Genomic DNA, 26,357 nt, shown 5'->3' on the forward strand with positions numbered 1-26,357 from the left:
GTGGGGGCCATGAGGAACAGTTCACAACACACATTTCTCAAATCAACACATGAAATGACAGGTATTTGATGAAAGCTTTAGGACATAAGAAGCAACTTTACAAAATCAACAACTTCAGGCTTCCCATCATATTCCAAGTACCTCATATACAGAAAAGGAGTTTCTAGAACTGTTTGCACACAGTCGTAACAAGACTCCTCGTGCTTTGGATTGAGAGGTGTGACTGGGGTGGACATTAAGATGAGCCTGAGAACATCTCAGTATGCAGAATGTTAAGCTCTCTTGATTCAAACTACTTCTGTAAGAATCAAAAGTGAGTTCACTCAGGCATGGATAGGAAACAAAGCATTGTCAAAAAAATAAGCAAGCTGAAGGTACTCTCTAAAGAGCCCCAAGAATTACCAGCCTGGGAAGTCAGTCACCATATTAGATGTTTGTAGAACTGGACACTTCTACCTGAAAAATGAGACACAAAACGTATGAAAGAGGAGAGGGCTGATGATGCACAGCACTCTTTCAAAGGTATGAAAACACATAGCTAAAGAGTAATGTGGAGGTTTTCACTACAAATGATGGGTCATGCTACAGGAGTGAAAATGTAGGCTTAATATCCTAATATTAATATTAGTTGAAAATTAATACTATGCAATAATTTCATAAAGGAAACAAGAAACGAATTTCCTGACGGTACACCTAAAATTAGACCATATTAAACTTTAGAAAGGATTATCTCCTCAAGCAAGCTCAGCACCAAGAGCTCCCAGCCGATCTTCTGGAAAGCCACAAAAGCCAAGTCTGAAAATGCTCAGCAGGGACTACATTGTGCAGGCTGGCCCCAAACATAACTATCCAGCCCACACAAAACCCACTTCTCCAGCCAATGTTTTACCCCTATAGAGAAAAACAAAACACTCAGTGAATTGTGTGATGGTGCTGTTTCTTTTTTCCATCAAGATGTTGACTAAGTTTGATTAAGAAGAATCAAACCGTGTGTGACAGAGAAAAAACAACTGCTATGGTTTTAGATTGACTTTGCAATAACCTGTTCAGTTTGAAGATGATAATGATGAATTAGATAATTACATTGCACTGAAAGCATTATTATTACTGAAAATAACTTCTCTAGAGCAGCCAGCCCTGTGAATATGTATGCCTGTTATTTTAAGGTTTAAACCAATGGTGAACACAAAGATGCACCTTCTCAATTTCAGATGCATCAGTCATTGCCTTTGTGGTCCTGCACACAGAGACACAAGACAGAATATTATTGTAGCAAGCTGTCTCAAAGGTTTGATAAAAATAGCAGGAAAGGGTTAAACCACCAGCACTGAGTCCCATGCCCAACATCTAGCAGCAGTTAATGCCAGGCTTGTCAGAACAAAATGCAGGGAAATATTTTGGATGGACATATAGGATGGCATCCTCCCAACTTTGAAAAGACAGATGATGATACCTATTGTAGAAGTTCTTTCCCTCTTCCAAAAGCCTTGTTTACTATTTTCTCTTACCAGTACACAACATAGTTATCCCCACAAAATCCCAGTTTGTCTTTGATGCTGTTAAAAATATCACCTATCAGCTTTTTGACAAAATTAGTTTCATAAGGGAAATAAAAAGAAATTACTGCCTTTATACAGGGTTCTGCTGTGTTTGTTACAATGGCCTCCTGTGTCAAAAATTCTGCAGGCCTACCTACAGCTTTATAACAGAGAAGACAAATCTTTCCTGGAGGAGGCAAATCCTCTCTGGGGAGATCCTGGAGGCTTTTCAGCAGTGAGCTCTTAGGCTGCACATATCATCTTCCTGGCACAATGACAAGCCTATGACAAGAAGAAATCAGTCTGTGATACACATTTTGGGGGCCTTTTAATCTTGGAAAGCAAAAGGCTTAGACTGAGCAGTTTCTCAATTTACTGGATTTTTTGAGGCAGACATTTCCAAAGATGGGAAAGAGAAGTGTGTTCATGCAGAACCAACCCTGTGATGCTGGACCACAGAAAGGTTGTAACAACCTGCTACTTTGCATTTATTAGGAGCACTTTTATCAAACACACACTAATGAAAAAAGGCAGAAAGGCCAGACACTCTTCAGATAAATAGCTAGTAATTTCAAATAACAAACCAAAGAAACAATTAAAAGGCTTTGGCAATAAAAGCTTAACAGATGATGCACTGACAAACCACTACCACTACAAAACATATTTTCAGCTAATATGGTTAGCATAATGTACTTTGCAGGCATTAATGTAATACCAAGGTGGCTGTAAATCACTTTATCAATTATTGAACCACAATAAAATATTTATAAATGGGCTTTTATTATCAAATGCAACTGTGATACTTTTAAACTGTGGCAAATGCGAGGGAATGTTCTTATCTTTTTTTTAAAAAGAAACTTAAGCAGTGTTAATAAATGGCTTTGCTTTAAATCATGCTTTGCTTTCTTTGCATTTTCAGTAGTTCTGCATTAGTGGAATAATACAACTGCACACTGACTCCATTTTTCCACAGTCTGTGCAATAAAACAGCCCATTTATTGATGTGAATTAGAGCCATCATGTATAAAAAGTCGAACTGGTTTAAGAGGTTTCTTCCACGAAAACAACTGGGACTGTATACATTGCATAAAGTTGTTGAATGATCTTCTATGAACTCTTTTTTGTCGTGTTACAGTAAGAACTGGCTTTAAACCACACATTTTTATTTAATTTTGGGGCAATCATCAGAACGAAAAGAACATTTTTAATCAAACGTGTGTCTGAAGCTAAATCCAGTTTCCAGAAAAGCCAAATGTTTGGCAAATAGCACCCTGAAAATCCTTAGGGGGTCCAGGGTGCTTCCCTCAGCCTATCTGACTACCACCTGACAAAATATTCCCAAAGCAATGATACAAAATACACAAGGTAAACCTGGACCTTCATTCCAAAAAGGAAACTTTGGCCAGAAGTCTGTCTCTCAAAAAGCCTTTTCAAAAGCTCTACTTAAATTCCAATAAAAAACAAAATCATTTTTGAAACCTCGAGAGTCAGCACCACTGACCAGCTACAGTAAAAACGATTATCAAGAGAAAATGATAATAGTAGCAGTTCATCAGGTGTCTCCTGAGTCCCTGAATGGAAATCACATACTTGCTTTTTAATGTTACAAGGTTAAAATTTTGAGGGTATTCTTTTATAGCATAAGATGAAGAAAGCAGACCAGCTGGTATTACATTATCCTTGATGCTGCCAATTGCAGAACAAAATTGAACTACATTACCAAGTTGTACTCTTCCCAACAAGAAAGACTGTGGGTTGTAGTAGGAATCCCCTGGTGTTTTCAGCACAGGGGGTGTGACAGGGCTTTCCTTATACTGCTGTCAGGCCAAGGAAACTGTATTTTGGTGTATGAAGAGGGTATACAAGGAAAGAGGGCTCAGGTGCCCAGTGATACAGCAGGTAAGGAGCCACTCTAGAGATGCAGGTCTGACAAAGACCTGCAGTCATTGACAGACTACCAAGGCACACAGCCACACAAGTTCTTCCTGTGAGGCTGAGGCCTTCATCCAAAGTTCAAATACTAATTGCAAGATGAGACTGTCAGAAAAGGTGTTGCTGAGAACTACCTTTGCTGCTGCCACTACAGCCACAAAATTGCAGCTGTCAGAGTGCTTCTGAGCTGTAAGCCACCTAATCACATTCTGATTGCATAGTCCAAACATCATCTAGAAACACTGAAGTGCTGCAGACAGCCTTGTTATACTTCTTAGAACAAATTGCTAAACACAGGTCTACTTGATAGGGCCAAATCACTGCATTAGAAAAGCCTGTGTTACACTCCTCCTGCCCTCCCAAATGCCAGATGAAAAGCACAGTCCTCTCTCACAGAGGCTCAGGAAGCTGAATGTCTGAAACATGGGGCAGACATTGTCTCTAATTTATGCCCATTTGGTTTATCAAAAAAAAGAGAGTAGTAATTTTACTGAGTGCTGGTTGTTTTTTTAAACGATTCCTTCAAAGCATAAAACCTTGGAAAATCATAGTTGATGTAAGAAGACGTATCTGAGGTTGTCTGTTGCAGAGAAATGCTGCTTTTGAGCTACTGCCAGCAAGGTTCCTACAACCCACTGCATCAGCAGCCACTTCTCAGCACCTGCCAGCTGAGTTCAGGAAGGGTCACAACAGGGGACAGGACAGCATGCAGGAAAGCTCCTTCTGGAAGAGAACAGGAGGCTGTCAGCAGTCTCTGAGCCAGCCAACACGAGGGGTTACAGATGTGCTTTTGTCCTGCAGCTCCCCACTCAGCACAGGGACGACTGAGAACCTCTCTCCAGTACAGGTCCGTCAAGTGATTCCTTTCTGAAGGCTTCCCTGGCTCAATTTGCCACGACCAACCTGAGTGAAAGCCTTGGGCTGGGGGAGGTGACAGCACTGTCACTGTAAGCTCTTCCCCGCAGGGAAGAGCAGCAGCACATCACAAAGCCTGCAGGAGAAAAGCTCTTGGATGAATGGAAGCCTGTTCAAGCACAACCAGAGCAGCCTAGCCCTGGCAGGATCACTCAGCCCATTCTGCCTGCCGGCTTCTGGAAGGGTGTCACATCTGCTGGGTACATCTCACATTTGGGAGTACACAGACCTTATCAGTAAAGTAAACCTCCTGCTATTATGTCCTTTGGAAAGGCTTCCCTTAATGTCCTCCATTTCAATCTCCAGCCAAAGAATCACATATTTAAGGGAGATAAGCAAGGCAAGCCCAGAAAATACATTTATGGCCACTTGATTTGATCTCTTAAACACTGGGGCTAACTCAATAATCCTGCATTTTCGTTACTAGACAACAACAACATGCTTTTCAGAATACCCCTCATCCTGATCAAATCATATGGGTGATAGCAAACTAACCATGTTCCTAAGGTGTTTCCAATAGTTAGGAATCTTTGCATGTAAAATTTCTAAATGTATTTAGCTTTGGTGTCCAGCCACTGAACTGTCATATTTAGACAGCACTTTCAAAACACACAGTAATGAATTAACTTTGTTTCCACTGAAATTCATCCTGAGGCCGTATGACCACACATCTATATCAATTACTCCTTCTTCCAGTCTGTCCTGAGTCTGTAACTCCTTCTCCCAGGATGTACTTATATCCAACTCCAACCCAGGTCCGACAGGGTGGAATTTCTTGAGGTTCTTGTGGGCCCACTTCTTGAGGTCAGGTCCCTCTGAACCGTGTCCTGTGGTTGTGATATTTTGTGAAAATCCCTTTGCTAGGATTTTCTTCTCCTGAGAAGCTGAAGGGCTTCAGCTTCAAGTGTAAAGAATTTGTTATCTGCTACTGTGGAATGCAGCAGGTGCTTTCTCAATTGGTCAGTGTGGGATGTTTCTACTTGGTGGCCAATCCAGGAGGCAGCAGCTCTCGGACTCTCTGGGAGTCACAGAACTTTGTTATTCATTCTATGCTATTCCTGTCTCGCCTTCTGATGAATCTTTCTCTCTATTCTTTGTAGTATAGTTATAGTGTAGTCTTTTTTAATATAATATATATAATAATATAATAAACCAGCCTTCTAAAATAGAGTCAAAATCTCTCCTTCCCTTCACCAAATCCTAACTACCCAGAAGACCCACAGTAATAAATAGTAACCCCAAATGCAGCAATAGTGTCCCTTCCCTCATTTGTGTCAGCAGTTATGGTAACACAAATCAGTGCCCATCTGCCTTCATGCACTAAATGGTAAAATCTGTTTTCAGGTAATTTCACAAGAGCTGCAACTTCTTTGCAGCAGCACAGCAACCTCGGGGTGGGAGGCATAATAGCCAGGGACAGCAAGACAAGTGTAATACCTGTACATTACAAGTGCAGATGTGCCCTGCCGCTCTGCATAACAACTTTCACTCAAGCAACTTGACAGCTGAGCAGTTCCCAAAACAGTCCAAATCACCAATGTACAACGCCTGCCCAGTCACAATAAATGGGCTGAAGACATTGAAGTGTCACTGTCATTCTGCATACAGAGGGTCTACAGCTGAAACAGATGCTTCCAAGACATGTTTTCAGGTACTGCCATCTCCCTTGTCATCGTTTGCCCTTGCCAGCACAGGGTGTTTGGGAGAAGGGCTGATACCTGTCAGAGAACGTCATGCTGCTCGTAAGCCCTAGTCAGAGATTAACCCAGCCCATAATCTTTTGATAGCTAACTTGCTGCTGCAGTGTCTTCAGGCTTGCTGTGGGGAAAAAAACCCAAAAACAAAACAACAGAATGGGCACAGAACATTCTACCTACTACTGCAAGGCCAACACAGCCTTTAGCTTGCATCAAGGAGATTCCCTTTAGAAGCTGAAGACTTAGAAAATTACTACCCTTGCAGTTAATCTCCTTTTTATTTGGGTTTACTTGTTTGTTTGTTTGTTTTAATTAAACCTCTGGTCTGAAATCCAATTTTTGTGGGTTTTTTTTTTTCCTAATACAGTATTGTTGTTTCACAAGCATCACAAAAATAACTGTCTGCAATTTCCTAAGTGGAACAAAGAGTCCTTTTATTTTCCTTTAACCACTTCTGCAACCTTTGTTAAAGAACTCATTACAGAAACACTTCAGAATGAATGACAGGACCTAATAACATTCTTCATCCACCAGTGATCCTTGAGTGGGACTGATATTACTGATTTTTTTTGCAATAGTAGAGAACCCCTGCCACAAAGTTATGCTAACTCAGACTGATCTCCTCTTCCCTAGTTATTACAGTGACGCTTTAAATGCAGATCTTAAATAAACCTAACAATTATCTACTGTTTACCTAACAAAGGCTACACGATAGGCGCGTTACGTAGTAAAGATTTTGCATAGTTTTCATTGCAGAACAGCCCCTGCTTCACTAGACAATTATTAAGTTAGAAAATTGGCCTTGTGTACTTAATGAAAGTACAGGAGAGAAAAAACTGATGAAGCTTGGTATTAAAATTATCCCAGCCCAGTGGTTTTTCATTTTCTGCTTCTACTTTTACTTTTTTTCCCCAAGTAGCTAAAATCAGATTTTTTTTCTTTGTTGGAAACATTTTTTTAAAGTTAAGGAGTTATTGCTTTGCCTCAAATGCCTGAAGTTTAGAGAAAAACACCAACAAAAAGTGTAAGTTTAAAAATAAATCCTTTGGAAACCACTGGTGCTTCAAACAAGCTTTAACTCACAATCTAGGAAGGTAGGGCCTTGGTCACATTTCCTATTCTATAAGACCTATGTAAAAATGTTCTGGCATGGAGGGAGGCATGTGGACATGCAAGGGTTCTGATGCACCCAAACTGATTCTGCACAGTGATGCTTAAATCCAATGTTTCAGCGAAAAAAATTAACTTGCTGTTAAAAATAAATCGTCCCACTTCCTAAACAACTACATTTTAAGAGAGAAAAGATGTGTTATACTTCCCATGCTTCAAATAGCTCAGTAATGTTTTAAGTACATAAACAGAGCTTTTTAGAATGCCACTATTGAAGGCACATTTTCCTTGCTCAGAGTAATCCCATTTCTTTTCTGCTCATGTTGTGATAAGTCTAAATTGCTCTCTCACTGTGCCATATTTATGAGCCTTGGGTTGGAAAGTGTATAATAACCCTTTGAAAAAGAAATACATAGAAGTTACTACATATTGTGAAAGAAGCTTTGATTTCCCATTTTTTCCAACCTTTCCCAGAATACCATTTTCTCCTCATTAACAAGTTTTTATCCAATTCACCTCACCTTCTACCCTTGACACATTCCTCCTGTTTTATTAGGTATCTGCTACCTTCATGTTTCATTAGGTATCTACTACCTTGATGTTTTATAAGATAATGACACAAAACAACACTTTATAGGGAGACAGAAAAAGTACTTCCACGAATAAAGAAACCAAAATAACATCTGTAGCAAACCAATGTCCCATACAAATAACAAGAGGCTGACCACTTTGAATGTTAACCAAGAGAAATCTGTCTACCCCAACTGCCCCTTTTTTTTTTCTTTTTCACTCTCACTTATCTATAGGTAGATTTGACAGGATGTTCATTAAAAACACAGAAACACTGATATTCAGCTACTGATATGGCACAGTCACAAGGTGGATCAAGCATTCAGATATTCAGGGTTTGTGACAGAACACTGTTAAGGAAACTTTGATGCATACATTAAAGACCACATCCAAATTATGCACCGTTTCTTGTGGATCACAGTCATGGATGTTATACATGTGCAATCCCTCCTACTGTCACTAAGCTGACTGATCCTTAGACCCTTCCATCCAGGTCTCACTGAATCTCTGAAATGCCAAGCAAGTACTTTTATAAACCTGGCTTTATTCCTTGAACTATCATCAGCACCTGGAAATCAGGAAAGCTATAACATAAGTAAATCTACACTAAAACTCTTATTATATTCAAATGCCTTATTCATAAAGCTTCACAGTGCGTTCCAAAACCTTCAGATCCCACAAAAAGACTGTTCAGAGTTCCTCAGGCTGTCCTTCAGCCATGCTGCCACTCTGAAGCGTTAGATGTGTTTCAAATATACAACGTGTAATTGTCAACAATCAAAATAGTTATTAAATCGGTTTATGAAGAAAAGGAGCCTTGAGACCATGCAGCTTTGCTTTAATGTTAAAATGAACACAGAATTCTTCATAGAAAACAGCACGTTACTGGAAAGGAAACAAACAGCTAACACACCATAAAGAATCATACTCCATTGTCCCTGTTTGGATTGTGCCTCACAGCTGGAGAGCAGTCTTGTGGAATAAAGATAATTGTCTACCAGCAAAGAAAGAAGATGCAGGCAGGCAGCATCCACTAGCCCTAAATGTCTAACTGTTGATTTCCCTTTCTCTCACCGCGCAAAACCAGATTATAATTCACTTTTGTGTTCAAAAATGGTGACAGAGAAGAAGAGAAAGCGGGACTGTATGGAAAGTCATGTACATATAAAGTGGGTATTAACCTTTGAAAACTTGAGCTGCTTTTGTTTTTAAAAAGCTAGGAATTCTGAACACAAGTCACTGGAAGTAAAGCAGCACCAGCTCAAGGAGGCATATCTATGCTGTGGTCATTTCAGAGCCGTTTTCTCACAACCTAAAACAAACATTCTGTTTCCACAGCTGTTAAACCACAATCTGCCTGTTAAGGGAACCTTCCTGTCTGAGCATTGAGGATCTACTCTGTCAGTCACCTTCTCACCACCAGAGACTGTCAGTACTGGGACTGAGGCCCCTTCGCCATGGGAGGCTCTAGTGATGGGTGCCCTGCTTGACTCCCTGCACTCCTCACACACAAACACACCATCAGAGAGGCTTCTTTACTCTTTGTTAATGGGTCAGTGACAGGTCATGGCCCCTTGCCATGGGCTCCAGTCACTTCCTGACATCCTCAGGACAACCTGCAGCTTGCACTCCAGCTGCACACCGAGCTACCTGCATGTATTCCACAGCAACGCCCCAGCCTAAGGAACTATGCTCTCAGGAATGTAGAGCCCTGGACATATGCAGGTCAGCTTGGGACAGTGGGGACAGAGGACTCTTAGGGCTGTCATGATGTTAGAGGTTACAAAAGGTGAGTCCAAGAAAAGATGTCCTACAAGAGAAAGCAGGAAAAATGACATTTTTTGTAAGAACAAAAAAAATAGAAAAAAAAAATCCTCTCTTGTAAAAGTGACATAGACTATATTTAAGTATTTCACTAATTCCTCACTGCAATATGGGCCTTGTCACTATATTAGGTCTTAACATTTATCCTGTTCCAATCAGGAATAGAAATATTAACTTATTATTAATATAATATTAAAAAAAAACTGAGAAGGAAGTTAAACATCTGATCTCCCTTTAAGACATTATCACTCAGGATGCATAGCAATTTCTAATGCTGTAAGACCTTTGTGATCTGGGCTTTAAAGCCCTATTTAGCTCTTCTACCCCACATGCTCCTCATCACCAGAGAAGCTGAGCACTCTACAGCACTAAAGCAGATATAGTCCCAATATAATTTTGAAGCGGAGACTTCTAAATATCCTTCTAGAGTAACGGCCACGTTGTACATTTCATTGTGGCACCACCCCACTCGAGATTACCTTCAGAGAGTCTGCCTTACTGACAGTATGAGCAGTACCTATTCTTTGCAAAATACCTCAGTGCTGCTATTCCCAGGCCTGTGTAAATCTCTAGATCTTGTTTCCAGAGATGCCAATTTTACCCCATATACCAGGGCCTGATGGCTCTAGGTCTGTACTAGCTCCTTCCACCTTCCTTTCCAAGAAGGGTTTGAAATGCAAATGGGATGCATTTCTGTCCTACACCTTGACCACTGCAGCAGTACCACAGAATCACTTTTAAATCTATTTAGCGTAAAGGGCTGATGAAATGGTGTAATATCTCCTGGTTTATGGGGCAATGCAGCACAGAATACACACTTAAGGGACATCCTGAGCTCCCATGGAAAGAAATAAGCGCAGACAGTCATTGAATCTGCACCAAGGCACTCAGTGGAACACATTGCCCTAAGTCTCCTGTCCAAAATCACATAGACAAGCCACAAGCACATCTCCAGACCTTCCAAGATGCCATTCCTATTCAGAGATGCTAAAGAATCTCATGGAAGCATTCCCTCCAGGAATCATCCTTCTCTATTGTGCAGCTTTCATCTCCCTGAGAGTTGAGAGTGTCTCTGTAACACATATAAAAGTGACAAGGTCACCCAGGCCTTGATGTGAATCCTGTAATGAGGCACAGGGATGCCACTATGTTTTCTTAAGGCTATTTAAGAAATGGAGACTGTAATCAATTATCGTCAGCTCTGGAAATGAGGCGGATACAGAAGATGAAAGAAAACTGCTAGAGAAGCACAAAGATCCCCACTGCACTGCACTATTTCAAAATTCTTTGAAATAGTTTCATTGGAAGTTTTTTTCTTTTTTTTCACTCCCATAATAACACTGAAATTCCAAAGACTACTTCTTTAAAGACAAGATGTCAGCTCTGATAGGAGATTAGTTCGGACATCCAGAAGTAAGGATACTTGCAAACAACTAAAACCAAAACAGCCACTTTCCACAGCAAAACAGGAATAAAAGAAAGGGCTGCAGGCAAGTGGGCATTGCTAAGATGTAAAGAAAATTTATTGCCATGTTTTTAAGATATGCACCTTAGTAAAAAAAAGAAGAAAGCAATGAAACAATCCCAAGAGAAATCTGCTTTAAATTCTTTTGACGTGTATACAAAAAAAAAAAAAAAAAAAAAAAACCCTATTAATCAAGGAAGGAAAAATGCCAGGGGCAATTCCACCATGACTAAATCCCAGGTACTCATCCTCCTTGTGGTACATCCCATTCTTCTTGTGATGGGTAAGTAAAAATGGAGTTCAATTAAAAAGAAAAAAAATAAAAAAGCTCCCCAGAGGTTTTGTTAATTTACAAAGCTCTTTAAACTGGCCTGTGATCTCACAGTAAGTTTATTTTAATGTACGTTCAAAACTTGTACAGAACTTGTGATGATGTGAAAGTATTAATTTCAGACTATTTTCCAATACTGCTTGGCAGTGAAAAAAATAAGAAACAAGAAAAAAAAATAGTCTATGGCTTTGCTACAATCCAAGTTCTTAGGATAAGCAGGCACAAACTTAGCGAGGCAGTGGAACTGAACCCATTTGAATTGTCTTAAACTCAGTTCCTCATACACACCTTAGCCAGTGCCATTGCAAGTGAATGTTTCAAAGTGGCAGTAAAAAGGAAGCACATGTCTGTGGTGAAGCCAGCCTCAACAAGGCAATAGAATTCCTGATTAACACTCCTTATAAAAGGTGCTGAGGATTCCCAGACTGTATCCAGGATAGAAGGTAACATTTACAAATAAGGCCAACCCCTTTCCTGAAACATAAACATTCCAGGACATCAAGGAACTCACAGCATTTGAGAGGGGAGTTTTAAAGCACCAAAGTTTACAGATGCTATCAAAATAGAAGCATTTTTCCTGTGTAATTCCTTTGCAAACACAGAAAACTGAGCATTTTGATCCATCAAATTTCCATGTACAAGCTGAACTGGAGAAACTTTACCAGGACAACAGGTTGTGGGAAGTGCAAGATAAAATACAGCTTAATTCTCCTTGATGGTAAAGGCTTCACTTTGCTGTGGTCTAAGCACATAAGCGTCACAGCCCAATGAGTAGCCTGACTTTTTTAGTTGTTGAACCAATGAGTTGCAGCATGGAGTGAGTTTTTCCCAGAATATTTTGGCAAGCAGACTGACTGTAAGCAGCTCTGGTCACTCTGCTGTCAAACAAAGCCCCCCGTGATGCTCCTCTCAGAAATTACAGAGTCCATTTTGGAGACTAAAGCCGTACCTTTTTTATCTGCAGTGTCAACACATCTGTCTTGAACTGAGCAGAGCAGTCCAAACTGAGCACTCTGGACAATAAAGTCAGGATGATCAACAAGGAGAAAGTCAGACAGATGTGCCATGTTTAATGAAAAGGCAAACTGCAAAAAAAAAAATAAAAATTGAAAATTCCTGATCACAGGTACCCTCTTTAACTACTCTCCGATGGCCCTCCGGCATTTAATTCCTTTAGGTCCCTTGAAAAATTCCAGCAGACATTGCTTGAACCAGGTCAATTTGCATACATCACCAGAATGCTGCAGCTCTGCTGGAACCCTCATCCTACTCTTGTATTCCTTCAGTATGTGATAAGCTTCATGACTGATTGCAGCTGGGCAAAACACAGACCTGCAGGAAGTGACAGCTCCTCCCTGCTAGCAGCAAAACTGTGTGAACTCAAAGTTCTTCTACAAACTGCAAAACCTGTTGGGAACTGAGGGTGGGTTTTGTGTGTGCTTAGCCCAGACTGATCCTGAGCTCTCATCCCTACTTGGCTGATTAAACACAACTGGATCCTTCACAGCTACTTTAGCTTCACCAGGGCAGAGTGAATAAAACCTAGATAGTCACTGTGTTTTAATGCATAAGGTTTTGAGAACAAAACTAAAAGCACAGCAGAGAGCTCGTTTATTTTGGGGTGCTCTAACAAGCAAACAAATTTCCTTTTATAAAGCCTTTGCAATGGAAGAAGAAAGTTACAATACATCAGTTAAACTGAGAAAGAAACATTCCTTGTTTACTGTAGGAAGAAACAGGATTAATGTGTTCTAACTCATAATGTCAAAAGGGAAAATTCATAATTCATAAATTCTTATAAAAATTATCATCCCATGATAGCTGTTAGCTTACAGATGACAAGCATTATTGCTCAAAACCCTCCTTAAATAAGACTTTAAGTTGATATTTAGATCCAAATCTGTCCTGTTTTGCATGCACTGTTTTATACATTAAATAACTAGTTTTGTTGGCAGTCTTCTCCCAGGGATGGTCTTTGCTGTTCACAGAATGTCACACCTTTCTTTTCATATAAATACCATGTAATTTTTATTTATTTTTGTTTTCACAGACATTCTTTTCTCTATTAGAGCTGCTATGCTTTATATACTCAAGCGTTTCTTGTTAGATCAATCAATATTTTATTTACAAGAAAAATGCCTTATTTAAAATGTGGGAGAAGCAAGTTGATTGCTGAAACATTGGCACATAAATAAACTGCTGGAGAAAGCACCTGAATAGGAAATTTTTCTCTATAGAATGCTGTTCCATGAGGAGTGCAACTGGTGCTGTAACCAAATTCACTGGATGAGCATGACTTCACATAACTGCATCTGCCTTAGGGGCCTCCCAGCCTGTATCATAAGCAGTGAAAATCCATCTGCTCCAACTAAAACCATGCAACAATCAGCATGAAGAGCTACCTTGGCATTTTCCCCACAGCTCTGCAGGAAATAGTCTCTCTACCCTATGACCCTCTTGAATTTAGATATCTTCTGTCCTGTGTCTGAACAGCATGGATGGTTTTGAAAGAGTCTTTTTTGTTTTGAGAAAAGTTGTTTTTGTAAGAAGGTGTTAATGTTGGGAGGGGGATGGGGGGTGGGACGATCAATATAGAAAAGAAGGAGGAGAAAATAAAAGAGTAAAAAAAAAGGATCAGGATGTATTTCCCAGACCAGCAGGTAGCTTAGCTGATGACACATTCTCTTTCATAAGGCAGTAGGAAAACTCCTATGAATTATGTGCTATGACAGCATGTAACTTTCCTTTCCATACCCCATACAATTACCTTACTTCTTTTGGCACTCCAGAAGACTCGTTAGTTTGGGCTTGAACATTCTTTGGAGCTTGAGAAACTTCTCGTCAAAAGAATTTTCAAAGACAGTACCTTCCAGGTGTCAATTCAAAACCATTTTATCAGAATTTTTCCAGTCAGTTTTAATTCTGCTACCTTAGAGTGCCGGGAAGATATGATGTAGACATTACTGAAATCAATTATGCAAGATTAAAGAGTCCACTTAGTGCCTAGTTTCTCCTTCCCATAAAGGTCCTTTGTCAGAAATCAGGTTACTTCCAGCTCATTTTTGGAAGCTGGAAAGATGGAGTTCTTTAAAACTCTCACTACCATAACTTTTCTCTAGCATTCGGCCCTTTTGTTTTTTTTTTTTTTTTGTGGTTGTTTCCTGCATCTTCTCCAATTTTTTGCCACTTTTCATGGTATATATTTGAGTACTTAAATGAGAACTTAAAAGGAATCTGTTATTAGGGAAACTGAACAAGGTTTATGTTTAGGTAATTGTAATTGGTGAAGGACCTTGCATTAAGGGTAGCTTGATTTAAGCCTTCCAATGTACTGCACTGCAGTGTAGTTCTCACCCTACAAGTACATCCCTCCACGTTTTTCAGTGTTTACTCACTGTGTTTTACTAGTAAGCACAGAAGGTCTTGATACCTTTTTAGACACAGCTTTGAGTAATGTGAGTAGTTTACATTGGAGGATCTACTTCCTTCAGATTTTAATCTGTTTGGTTTTTAATCCTGTTCTATTTTTTTTCAAATATAACATGTCTTCATATTTGTGTTTAGACTAAGTACTGGGAGTCCTGTTTCAAGTATTTATAAGAAACTGCAACAGAGAAAAAAAACTATGTTCTGTTTCTTAAACCAGTGTCTGCCTATTCCATAGCCCTAGTTTTCACATCAGGGCCAGACTTTCTAGAACACACACTTTTCCCAGTTGTTGGATTCGTTTTGCAAGTAGCTGGATGAACAGGATTATAATGAAATATTTAGGAAACCATAAAAGTGCTCATGAAGAGTGACATTTCCCCCACTGAACTACTACAGGCAAACAGTTTTTGATGCACAGGTTCCCCTGTTGGCTGGGGGCAGCAGCAGATCAGGAAAAGGAACAAGGATGCTTTTCCTCTTTTCCTACACTTAGCATAACAGGAAAGCTCCCTGGATTGTCTGGTTGTTACATTCAATCACATAAAAATCCAACATGGTTTTACAATATCTCAGCCTCTCTTAGAAAGGAGCAACTTAACAAGAAGTGATGTTACTGTCTCCTTCATAAAACATTTTCTGATATTAAGGGGCAAGACACAATTGAATAATGAACTGCATTACATAGAATGTGGCACCTGTGCAATTCTGTAGCCTGGTCTCAAGAACTGAGCTCTTTTCTCTTTGAGAAAGTAGTAAACAATGAACAAACAGGAATGAGTGGAAGATTATTTCGTTGATGAAATTCTGCAGGAAATGGAGTTAGAGCATCTGAAAGTACACAACTGTGAATCCCACTGCCTTTGCTCCCCAGATTTCAGCCAGACCGTAAGAGGAGCTTGTAGAGGTAACCTCATTTCACTTGCTAAAAATATTTGTGAAAATAAGGATCTGCAAAAATACTGCCTGAAATTTTTCAGGGCTTTAAGTTCCTACTTCTGCTTCTCTACTACAAGCAATATGTTTCCCTTCTTGGTGATTTGATAAAAGGCTCTAATCCTGGTGGGAGTTTCAAATTTGCCAATGGAATGGAATATTCACACATGCAGTTCTGTTATTCTTGTTGGCTGCCCTGTCTCTGCTATTCTGTAAATACTGTGTGAGATCTCAGGAACTGATCTAACAGCAGCTTGTCTTTGAAAGCAGCAATAATATTAAAAATTTTGATAATTAGGATGCCAAATGTTTTTTTGGCAATTTTGGATGCTCCTGTGCCAACAGGTAAAAGGAGCACTGCTCAGTAGAACATGTATTCAGCTAGGAATATAAGCCTGAGTAACAACAGATTGCCTAGGACTTGGGAGGGGGACAGGGCTCTGCAGGATGGTGGGCAGAGGGCCATCACAGTGCCAGCAACCTACGTACATGTCACCTGAAAAGTGAGGACACTGGGATCAGGACTTGTTCTATGAAACATCAGGTGCTTAGTTAAAACCACTTAAATGATAATCAGTGCCGATAAAGAGCAAAAATGGCGTGCTGAATCACTCTCTGAAATGGCCAGAAAGAAACAGGACACAAAAAGCAGTTCCGTTTTCTCTATGTTAATGGAAGGATGAGCAAAGCAATGCAGAAGTGCTCCCACTGCTAGCTAAAGCACTCCCAGTTAAGAATGCAGCAATGGATGAGATAAGCCTCAGCTCACTGCCCAGTACTCCAGGGACACCTTGGTGAGAGACAATGCCCTGCTGCAGCCTGGCTACCTCACGGCATCGACATCGTATTTGCCACACAGGCACAGAGGACTTAAGCAGCATGGTCTATATAGCTCAAAAGCATCAGCCTCAGAGCTCAGGGGAAAAATAAAAGATCAAGATATTCATGGAAAGACTTATATTCTTAGACTAACCTCAGTATATGATGGAGGTTCAATGTATTTTTCTTTTCCACAACTCAGGAACTGAAACTCTGGGAAGGATTCCATTAGACAATCCCTTCTCATTTTCTCTAGTGCTGCAGTAAATGGCTGTGAGAAAATTAAGCTCAAATGGTAAGTTCCTCTTCAGGGCTTAACTCTGTGGAAGGCCATACCTTCTTATGAAAAGGAAGCCTCTCTGACATCCACAGCCAGAAGTGTTAGCATCTTTCTTCCCTCATTCACAAGATAAAGAGCCCTACAACCTCTAAATGCATTGCAAATGGACTTCACTGTTTATGCTTTATCTTTATGCCTGGGGGAGAATGCAGGCCACAGCATCTTGGTGAAATGACCTTTAAAATCATCTTATGCTGCAGTGGAAAGAGACAAGATGCCCCAAAGCAAAGCTGAGAATCCTCTGGCTCAACCTCTAAAAGTTCACCGTGGCAGAGGGAATAGAGAGCAAGAAAGAGTGCAGAAATTTGCAGGGGAGCTGGGAAAAATCAACTGATCTGTCAGGATGTTTGAGATGGGCTCCCCACTACAATAAAAAATACAGTGGGGGATATTTTGAGTGGGCTTGGGTTGAGAATCTAACTTTCTTCACAGAAGGTGAAGAAACTTCAGACAGAACTGTTTGTTCACCAAAGCATTTTTCAGGCAGCCAAACCGAGGAATTTAAATCCCCCTGGAAGTGGAAAAGACTGACTGTGTCTCCCATCAGCCTAAAAAGTGCTGTGCACATGAAACCCTGAGGGAAGCTAGGAAGGATCTAAGAGGACTAAGTGTGAAGTGAGGACACCGTTTTGAACTGGGTCAGTCCTGGACATGAGAGTCACAGCTATACTTCCCTGAAGTCCTTAGGGAAAAAGAAAGCCAATACTTAAAGAGGCAACATCTTTGGTGCTTGCATTCAGCCGGCAGCTTTCTGTAATGATGTTTTTGGGCTCTGATCCCTGAATTACTGTGAAGTTTTGCCTTCAGCACCTAAACATATTAAGAGGCTGTTTCTGTGACACAAGGCAGCTCAAGGCTCCATGAAGGACATCAGGACTTCAGAGTGCTTGGTGCAGAGATCTCTTTTCAAAATAGGACAGAGACTTCTATAAATAGCCCTGGGCAATCAGAAAGCTTTGGCCATTACATATGTTCTCTATACTAAGTCCTCAGCAAAGGTTTCAATCAGCATAAACCAATGTTCAATAAAGGGTTGAATCAAAGGCCTAGCCCTATAAACAGTCAATTTTGTGCCATGAAAGATGACATTTATTGAACTCCTATTTCTGTCCAAGCAATCCTATGGTGCTTGAATTTTAATCCACTCCTCAACGGATGATTGGAGCAAGCATAAAATAAAATGTCTGAATAAAACAGAAATATCAGTCATCAAATCTGCTGTCAAGGTTTCTTGCAGCCAGTGCAACCACAATAAAGCTGAGGGTTATGTCAAAGTACACTGGAAATTTGCTGCAGCCAAGCCATTTATAAGCAGTGCTCTCTAATAATGCCTCAGGTTTCTTCTTCACCTTTCAGAGGACAGTTTCAGAGCATTATTACAGTGGCATAGACTTTGTTCCCTTTGTCACTGTAAAGCTTCATTTGTAACAAGCAAGCTTAGAGTCTCTGAGACCGTTTTCTACTGAGAGTTGTCTGGCATTTTCAATTTCCTATGGAGACGTGATCAAACCAACAGAAGTTGCCTATAGCATCTATTTCTCCTACTGGCTCTGAGAGGACTGCAAAAATATGTAATACATAGCAATCATGGCACAAAAAAATCAGTGACTGAAGTATTTGCAGGTCTCAACAATGTGCAGCATTCAACCACTTCTCAACTAGAGTGCATTTGCATTATCTGTTGTGCAGAAGCATTGCACACCCACTGCATATGTCCTTTACACTCTACTCTACCCAGCTTTAGGGTCAGTTCATGGGTTATTCATGCAGCCCCATCAAAAGCACAGACCTATCAAGCTTTCAGAGTGGGACAGATTTCTAGAGATGTCTCTGCAGGATCTGTGGAAAATCCTGCTCCAACTGCTGTGACTCTGTAGCTGCTAGGAATTAGCACTTGTGAGCAGGGGTCTGTTTGCAATGGAGGAGGCCAGAAGCAGTGAAAAGATGGGCCCAAATATTGCATCTTGCTTTCTCACCCTGAGCCAAAGAAAGACTATCCTCAGGATGCTCATTGCAGTCTACTGTAATGGTGCACACAAATCAAACTCAAGTGACCTATCCCTCTCTCCTGAAACCTACTCCAGACACACAGGTTACTGGAAAGCATGAGTGCATCTGATGTGCCTAACAGCGCCAGCTAAACCATGCCTAGGCACATCTTCAGGGAGAGCTGACAGAGAAACTCAGCTACATTATCCTCGTGCTATTTCAGGACCCAGCAAAGAGTCCTGGAGAGAGCAGCGCCTGCACAAAAGGCTCTGGTACAAAAATGTTGCCATAGGCCTCCCTCCCCTTCCCCCAAAACTGAAAGGAAGCAGACCCAGCAGCATCTACTGATCTGGACAAGCCCAGCAGAAGTAGCTGCCTGAACAACATACAAAATGGCACTGACCAATCTTTCTCAGCTGTGCAGCAGGGTAAGAAGGTAATGATCCCATTTCAGGAATACCTACAGCAATTATGCATTTGACATCAGTGACATATCAGACCCTTGAATTTAAAAGGCAGCAGCAATTGCAGACCCCTTCCGTGTACCATTAACAACCTGGAAGTTATTAATCTACTTAATTGCAAGTGTAGCTTGGTGTCTGAGGACAGGAGTTTGATCATTAATATTTGACAAGCACAGGCTTGTTCATTATTATGTTTTGGAGTCAAACTGAAGTGTTGAAAATTGATGGGTAACTCTTAAGCCATTTCTTGCATTGCCTAAGGGAGTTTTTTTTACCCTCCAATCTTAATGTCCTATCTCCCAGCTCTTATCCTGGAACAGCATCCCTGTATTAACCTAGTGCAAGATCAATATTCCAGCATTCATTCTCAGAAATATTCTTGCTTATCACCTGACCCTCCATGCCAGAAACTAACCGACCCAAAAAAGAAAACCCCAAACCAACCACAACAAACCAACAATGATCAGTTGAACTCTGCTATCAGAAAATACACTTAGGATAAACATAATTCAATTTTCAAATTCCAGCAGGTATGAAAATTCAGCATTGGATATGAAATGAGATTAAAATTCAGTGCCACATAGATTTGTATTAATCAAGAATCAGTTAACAGGAAAATAGCTAAGCAATCAATTGTTAGTGTGTCCTTATGGGATCAGCCTTATATAAACCTTGTGGAAAAGGTTACAACAGACCAGCAATGAGTACCCTGTAGCCTGTGATGTTCATTCAGAAATCCAAAGCAGCAAAGAAGAACCACAGGCAAGGAAAATCTACAAGTGAACTTTTGAACTCTCCAAGTAGGCAGTGTTATCAGGGGAAGAGCAAGTTAGGATTTGATTTTCCAGGAAACAAGCAATTTTCATATGGGATTGAGAAATTTTTCATTTCAAATAAGAGAAACAAAATTGAGTTCTCAAGCTATATTTCAAAACTCAGAGGTAGAACTAGGACCCAAATATTAAGACAGTATTAACAGAAGCCTTCCCCCCTTTTTAAAAAAAAAAATCAAAAGGTGGTACAAATATGATTTTTATCTTTTTTCTTTTTAATGTAATGGCCACCTGACTTCCCAGTTGCTTGAAAGAACCATTACTTCCTGCATTTTTATCCTTTTATTATTTTACTGCACCACATGGCTGCACACATAATTAAGGATTTAAATAATGAATAGATATTAGCATTATGTAAATCATCATCATTTTCCATTAATGGGAACTGTGGTAACTGCCTGTGAATCACAAGCATTAGAAGTCACACAGACTTATTCATTTTTAAACTTGAAACTATATGCCTATTATAAATTATAATCAAAGCAGCTCTTTTGACTACCCTTAGATTGTTCCCAAGCCAATCTGTTGCACATCTGTTAGCTAAACTTTATGTCCAAGGTCCTTAAGAAAATATGGAATATATTAATATCTTGAATTAGGAGAGCACAGAGTGCTCAAACTGTGATTATCCTAACCAAAATTAAAACCTCCAAGTTAACATTATGTATGTCTATTCAAATTACACTTAGCTAAGGTCAGTTATGAAAAACAATTGCCATCTCACCACTTACTGCTTTCATCTGTCTTTTTTAATAAACTCATTACCGAGCTATAATTGGAGCGGTTCACTTAGGCCAGGTCTGGAGAGCATTGCTTTTCTTAACTCTTCTTGCTCTGCCTATTTCCACTGTGGCTCGAGGCTTAATGCATTGACACTCCAAATAATGAATTCAACAACCAGGCAAGACATCAAAGTCTATTCTGAATGGTACACTGCATGGTTTTCTTGTTCTACATAAACACATTTTAATACCAGAGTCAATAAAATATATAAATCAGCAGCAAAAGCTAATAGGACACCCTTGTACATCACCCTGGAGCACTCAAGAGCCAGCACTGAGGTTCACTGTGCAGCCATCCTCATGGCTGAGATATTAATGATGAATGTTCTTAAGCTACATTTCTTGTAACGCAATTTCACAGTTCATGCAAAGGGACCAGAAAATCCAGTGCTAAAAACACAGCATTGCTGATGAAAAGAGGATTTGGAGGACACAGTCTACAACTGGAAGCTAGGCACCTTATCTGCTCTGTCTCTTTAGCTTCTCCCAGCACAACAGGGCTCCTGCTCTGTAGGATGAGACTGGCTGTGGAGAAGTCTCTTGGGAGGAGTTCCATGTTTACACACCCTACAGTGGACACACTAATATTACTATGCTTAGAGCTCCTTCATGTCCCTCAGAATTTTTTGTCCCTGCTACACTTCCTCCCCATTATTCAGTCTGTTTTTCAAACAGCAAAAACCAACATCTGAATATTTCCAAAAATACCCATTTCCTGAATATCAGGCTATGAAATTAACTTATTGTCAGAAGAAATTATATCAGTCAACAAGTAGACAAGCAGTAAAAGAGTTGCCTAACCTGTGATTTTACTGAGAAATGAGAGAGAAAGTAAATATTAGCTGGGAGTGCCATGGCAAGGGTAACTTGGCTGTATTGTCCACGATATGTAATGCCTGGCTTCAGACTGATACGAAAAGAGAATTGAGATAAAATTACCTGTTCAATGGCATATATTATATATGTCAGTTCCTCAAATCTCATCTCAGATCTGCTTTGATAAAGCAGGATAGCATTTTGAAATCAGAGCCACAAGAACCATTACAACAGCACTGAACTGTATTACTTGCTAAAACAAACTCCTTGCCCATCAACTCAGCAACCCAGTACTACTACTGGTAGTACTACCGGTTGGCTTTACACCTGTGGCAGATGGACTTGTCTACATGACATCAGAGAAAGAAATAACACCCAGAGAAATTAACAGGTTGAGCTAAGGAAAAGCAGACATTAGATGCTGGCTCCTAATTTAGGCTGCTGCCTCTCCTGACAGAACTCCCATACCTGATGCACAACAAAACACCAAAGGCAAGTTATGCAATCATGCTCCAACTGTTACACCGGGTTTAATGCCAATAATGTGCTAATTCTAATTGAGAATATCAAAACCGACATTTGCAAAACGTCATTCAATGAGCCGATGTTCCATAAGCCCCTACTGCGAGTTAGGATCTAGATAAGCCTTTCCAACTTAGTTTAGTTTGTCCTGCTTAGTGAAATTGCCACATTAGTGACTTCCAGCAGAAAACAAAAGCAGACAGATGGTGATAATTTTAGACTTAAAAAAAAAAAACCCAAATGGAGAATTTAGTGGTTTCTTCAAAACATAGGTAAGCCACTTGAATTATTAAAACCCAGAAGATATGACTGAAGGACAATCTATAGAGTAGGCTGTCACATTTCCTGATTCCACATAAAGAGGCTTATCCCCTTCCTCCTTTTTTTAAACCTTTCAGGCTTTTGTCCATCAGGACAGTGAGACTGGGCTCTGTGTGTTTAATATTTCCTTTACCCAGCACAAATATACTCAGTACTGATGGTAGAATGTATCGGCTGTGTATTGACCACCCCATAAAGAACACTCACAATAACTTCCACCAGTCCAGGAAAAGACCCTGTAGGGATGCGACACCCCGGTCCATTTTATTAGAGAAATGGACTGGTTTTTTCCTGAACAGAAATTCTGCTAAGAGAACAACTGCAGTTTCCACTTGTCTGCAAACTTGTAGAACGAGAAAAAAAAAAAAAAAGAAAAAAAAGAAAAAAGAGGTCTTTGGATTCCACAAGATGCAAATATCTTAAATGACACTGAATCCATGCCAGAACACAGCTCCGAGGTGGTCTTTGGCTGCAAGAGGAGCAAGATCAGTAAGTGGCCAGTCCTTTCAGAAAAGTCTTCTTGAGATTGGCCATTGCCCTTGGCACTGGTGCCAAATAAAAAAAGAGAATCAGCCCTCTCCAAAACAAATCCAAAGGCTGCTTCACCTCCAGAGAAAATCTCATTATCAGCATGGTCAGACACACACAGGCAGTATGGAAAGTTCCACTTCTCCTGCAAAGGAGAGCTAACGGATCTGCCCTGAAGGTCTCCTGAGGCAAGAGAGAACTGTTACAAGAACTGGCGATAGTCACAGCCACATCACCCCATTACGAGGGTTCCAATACTTCTGTTTCTGGACCTGGAATTAACCCAGGACAGCAGAAATGCAAAAAGGAATGTTAATAAACCTGTCATCAATATGAGATGCATTACTGAGTCCAGGGAGGCCCACACCATTAGCAAGGGCCATTCTCACCAGCATCATTCAACTAAATTGGCCTTTCCACCCATATAAGTTAGGCCTCAAAAACTACAGCACACAGCAGAAAGAGAGCAAAAGAGGTCAAAATTACCCACCAATGTTAAGAACTCTGAAGTAGCAGGGGAGTTGTTAAATGAAAATGCTTCAGCAATCTTGGCAAGCAGACTCAGATACCACTATACAGAGGAAAGAAAGCAAGTTTGGACTGGCATTCAGCTGAGACATTCCCAATATTGCATGGGACTAATAATTTTCTGTATGAATTTTTATTATTCCCTCAGAGTCATGGAAAGAATAAATATGAGGTTTCATTTCACGTTAACGATTTTCAGAATGAGGCTCTGAAGAGAAAGTCAGAATGCAAAAATTAGTGTTTAGTTATCTCTTGTAGTCTGCTCTGTGATACTGCCTCTAATCCCCAGTCCTGGGTGAGGAGTTCTGTGAGCTAAATCATCAGCTTGGAGATGAAAAGGGCCTGCCCCACGTGTAGTCTGTTAGGTAGGCAATGGACAGGCAACAAAACCCGAGGGAACAAACTTGTCAGCAACATTTGGTGGATTGAGCACACACACCACGGGGGATACTTACATTGCCTTAAAGTGTTTCATTAGGAGCCCTGGAAAAGTAGAACAGGAAAGACAATAATATTTAGGTGCCTTCAGAGCAATAAAATCAGGATATAGTTAAACCAGATCTTTCTTTACACTGCCCAGGTACTACTAAGACCAGCTTAAATCCAGATTATAAACATAATATTAAGGTCGTGGTTTTAAATACGCCTATTGTGACTTTTGATGAGCTCAGAAAATGCTTAGTGATGGATGAATGCTTATCACTGCATCCCTGGACAGTACACAATCAGGCAAACAATTAGCTTCAATCTTCCCTGTTGAATGTGTACCAGTGATAAGTGAAGAATTCATAGAAACAAAGTGAAGTCCCTTAAGAGCTGTGAGAAAAACTTCAGCTGGTGACAGAGAGCACCACTCAATGTCTTTTACATTTAGGCCAGCTCAAACCCAAGGCCTTTAAAGTTGAACAAGTAGATTTAAAAAATTAATTCATTTCACACAGAGTTACTCAGATTACTTTTCCTCTAACGCCACCAAGTCCAAAGTCTGAGTCATTCCCCATAGTCCAGGAGTCTCTGGGATGATTTTCAGGCTCTGAAAGATCACAGAGATTGGATATATGATATCAAATCATATGGCAGACGGGGAAGGAAGTGAAAACAAGAACACCCTCTCTTCCCATTTCAGTGCCTTCCCCTCCCCATGCCATTCCCTCTGGCAGGGGCATGCGAACAATGAGTGTGGCACATGTAGCACTCAAGGAAAGCTCAGTGCACTAATGGCTGCCTTTTCCACAAGCCAGACACATGGAATTTGATCTGAAGGATGCAACACACCAATGGAGGGGTTGAGGTTTTTTTGACTGAGTTGACAGAAACAAATGAGCAGGTTATGTATTCAATCTCTCAGACAACATAGGAACGCTTCATTTGCTATAAAAGTCAAAAACAGTGACCTGGTTAAAGGCTAAGTGTTTTTCTGAAGGTGAAACACTGACAAAAGCAAAACATCATTTATTTTTAATTAACTACCAGAACAGTATTTGATTCTTCTCTAAGCACAGCACAAGCACACTGTACCTGCTTATCTCTAGCAAAAAGGTATCACTGCCTTCAAGTAGAAATCTAGTGATCTGGAAAGTGCTCTACAGGCAACACTGAGCAGAGTCACTGCTGATGGAGGAGCCCATTGTCACCTTCCAAACCATCTCAATTCCCCAGGGTGAGCTAGCCACAAGAGTGGCAACAAAAAGCATTCCATGTGCTTAACTAAGAGCTTTTCCAGCTTTGCTCCAAGGCCATCTCTGTGGCAGCTGCATGAGAGATGGGGCCAACAGGCTAAGAGGCCAGGTCCCATAATGGGACGAGGGCTGCCAGACACTCACACACCAGATGGGTGGATGCTCTAGCACTAAACACAGAGGCAGGACCCATAAGCCAGCAATTTGCATCTGTCCTAGATGAATCAACTCTGACAAGAGATGCTAAAAGATTCATGTTTAAAATAACCAACTGCCCAAATCTGCAGGGACACTTGCAGGATGGGTTCATCCCATGCCCTGTCTCTTGTTAGGGCTGGTTCAGAGTTTGGGTCTCCCTAACCGCAAGCCAGTCCATCCTCGTGTCTGACATTCAACATCTGGCTAAATTTTGATGGCCCTGAATTTCAGAAGCATTTATCCCTCCAAAACTTAGCCAAAGTATATAAACTAATGAAATGAAGTAATATTTCTGTCAAATCAAAATTTTGTATTTCACTAAATATATCCCAGAATGCTCAAACTGTGAAACTGTCTTCAAATGCTGCTTATATCTCCTTGGGAGAAATATCTTTTTGTATTCTTCTCATGAGGCACAGATTGTGACTTAGACCTTGAAACTCTGCAGCAGGGCTGAAAAACACAGGTATTTAATATGGATGCATAGGCATACGTGCAAAGCTCTACCTGAAATTCAGACTCAACCAGGGGATGCTCAAAATTACTTTTTATAAGTTTAAGTATTAGAAAATATAAGAGGTAAATTCACTGCACTATACTGCATATTGGCCACAATTCTGATAAAAACCACAATGCCTTTTAAAAAGGGCCATTTTCCTTCTGTTCTCAGCATTTTTACAAAGAAAATCTTGTATGCAGATTTTGATCTACATCCCACCTAAAACCAGCTTCACCTTGCTATTCCTTCTTATTAAGAAAATACTATTCTGAAACTTGGCATTCTTAAGACAGAA

The sequence above is a fragment of the Motacilla alba genome, chromosome 4, assembly GCF_015832195.1.
Source record: "Motacilla alba alba isolate MOTALB_02 chromosome 4, Motacilla_alba_V1.0_pri, whole genome shotgun sequence".
Classification (NCBI taxonomy): Eukaryota; Metazoa; Chordata; class Aves; order Passeriformes; family Motacillidae; genus Motacilla; species Motacilla alba.